Here is a 2500-nt window from a genome sequence, read left to right as displayed (position 1 = left end):
GAATATAGATGACATACGACATACAACTGTCCCTATACATGCTGACAGTCTGTGCACACAATGTGAACTACACGTCACCGAGACACCCTATCACACACTACTCTCTGGCTGTAACAGACACAGACACAATATCTAAGCACCACCATGGAACAACATCCAGTGCATCCTCTCCGCCACATTACACCATTCACACTATGATAACAAAACCAGGAGGTCCACCCCAAAAACAGAATATCTCACTCTTCCAACAACCATCATTACGCAGATAAGCCACAAACACCCACACATGTGCTACACAGGGGTGCAGCCAACACCACCACACTGGCGTGTCTCACAGCATATAAGCAATGGCAGGAATGAAAGACACAGGTCTGCCACTCCCTTGCCACACCCACGGAACCGGCGCACCACCTCCCCTGAGCCAAAGGTGCATCCTGACGTGACACATCTCAGGGTGCCTCAGGCGTCCACTTACCATCATCACTATGAACGAACCTCGTCCCCTCCCCCCCTCATACACCATCCCTTAACCTAACCCATGTTGCGCCTTAACCTAACCTATGTTGCGCCTTAACCTAACCTATGTTGCGCCTTAACCTAACCTATGTTGCGCCTTAACCTAACCTACGTTGCGCCTTAACCTAACCTACGTTGCGCCTTAACCTAACCTACGTTGCGCCTTAACCTAACCTACGTTGCGCCCTAACCTAACCTACGTTGCGCCCTAACCTAACCTACGTTGCGCCCTAACCTAACCTACGTTGCGCCCTAACCTAACCTACGTTGCGCCCTAACCTAACCTACGTTGCGCCCTAACCTAACCTACGTTGCGCCCTAACCTAACCTACGTTGCGCCCTAACCTAACCTACGTTGCGCCCTAACCTAACCTACGTTGCGCCCTAACCTAACCTACGTTGCGCCCTAACCTAACCTACGTTGCGCCCTAACCTAACCTACGTTGCGCCCTAACCTAACCTACGTTGGGCCCTAACCTAACCTACGTTGGGCCCTAACCTAACCTACGTTGGGCCCTAACCTAACCTACGTTGGGCCCTAACCTAACCTACGTTGGGCCCTAACCTAACCTACGTTGGGCCCTAACCTAACCTACGTTGGGCCCTAACCTAACCTACGTTGGGCCCTAACCTAACCTACGTTGGGCCCTAACCTAACCTACGTTGGGCCCTAACCTAACCTACGTTGGGCCCTAACCTAACCTACGTTGGGCCCTAACCTAACCTACGTTGGGCCCTAACCTAACCTACGTTGGGCCCTAACCTAACCTACGTTGGGCCCTAACCTAACCTACGTTGGGCCCTAACCTAACCTACGTTGGGCCCTAACCTAACCTACGTTGGGCCCTAACCTAACCTACGTTGGGCCCTAACCTAACCTACGTTGGGCCCTAACCTAACCTACGTTGGGCCCTAACCTAACCTACGTTGGGCCCTAACCTAACCTACGTTGGGCCCTAACCTAACCTACGTTGGGCCCTAACCTAACCTACGTTGGGCCCTAACCTAACCTACGTTGGGCCCTAACCTAACCTACGTTGGGCCCTAACCTAACCTACGTTGGGCCCTAACCTAACCTACGTTGGGCCCTAACCTAACCTACGTTGGGCCCTAACCTAACCTACGTTGGGCCCTAACCTAACCTACGTTGCGCCCTAACCTAACGCACGTTGCGCCCTAACCTAACGCACGTTGCGCCCTAACCTAACCTGTAATTGTTATATGAATTGAAACATTCATGTAGCGTTGCCTAATCGCAACCCTCTCAACATAGGTCAGTGCTCGCACTCTCTGGTGTCCTGCGTATTGATTCATGTTACGGTGCGTACCCTCACAACATCTAGCGAGTGGTGCGTACGTTCCACATGGTCCCGCTATCCACTGTAATGTGTACTGCTGTAAGACTTATATCGCTCCCCTGTCGCCTCTAGTTCGTCAGGCGGGAGTTTGCGTGTTCAATGAGCTTCGCAGCTGTGCAATGGCATTCGCATACGTACGCGGGCCACCTTCCACGTGTTCTCTCGTGCATACGTCGCAGCATGTATGTGGGCTGATGTGGCGTGTCGTGACGCATATCATCCAGGCATGCAAGACCCACTGAATTTGCAAATGTAGATGGACGTCTACGTTTGCTGCCCAAGTTACGCAAATGAACTGGAAATCCGTTGTTGCGCGGTTGTATACGCTGGAGGTGAATCATTGATTGCGACAATCGGTACAGGTATTAACTGGTTGCTTCAGCGACACCCGTCATACCCACGAACGTGAGTGGGCATGTGGGTATGAAGCGATACGCGGCGGTGGCTGGGTGGGACCGTCCCCGGCCGGTGAGGGGGGAGCGCCCGGCGTGCTGGCCGCGCGCTGCGTGGGCGCACGCGCTACAGCCGGCTGGTGGGGGCGCCCAGTGGCAGGCGCGCCGGCCGACGGACGCGGCAGGCGGCGCAGCTGCGCGCCGGCGCACCCAACGCGCGGCGCCGTGCGGCCA

Source organism: Schistocerca nitens, chromosome 7 (genome assembly GCF_023898315.1).
Source record: "Schistocerca nitens isolate TAMUIC-IGC-003100 chromosome 7, iqSchNite1.1, whole genome shotgun sequence".
NCBI classification, from domain to species: Eukaryota; Metazoa; Arthropoda; class Insecta; order Orthoptera; family Acrididae; genus Schistocerca; species Schistocerca nitens.
Note: the sequence above shows the minus strand (reverse complement) of the source record.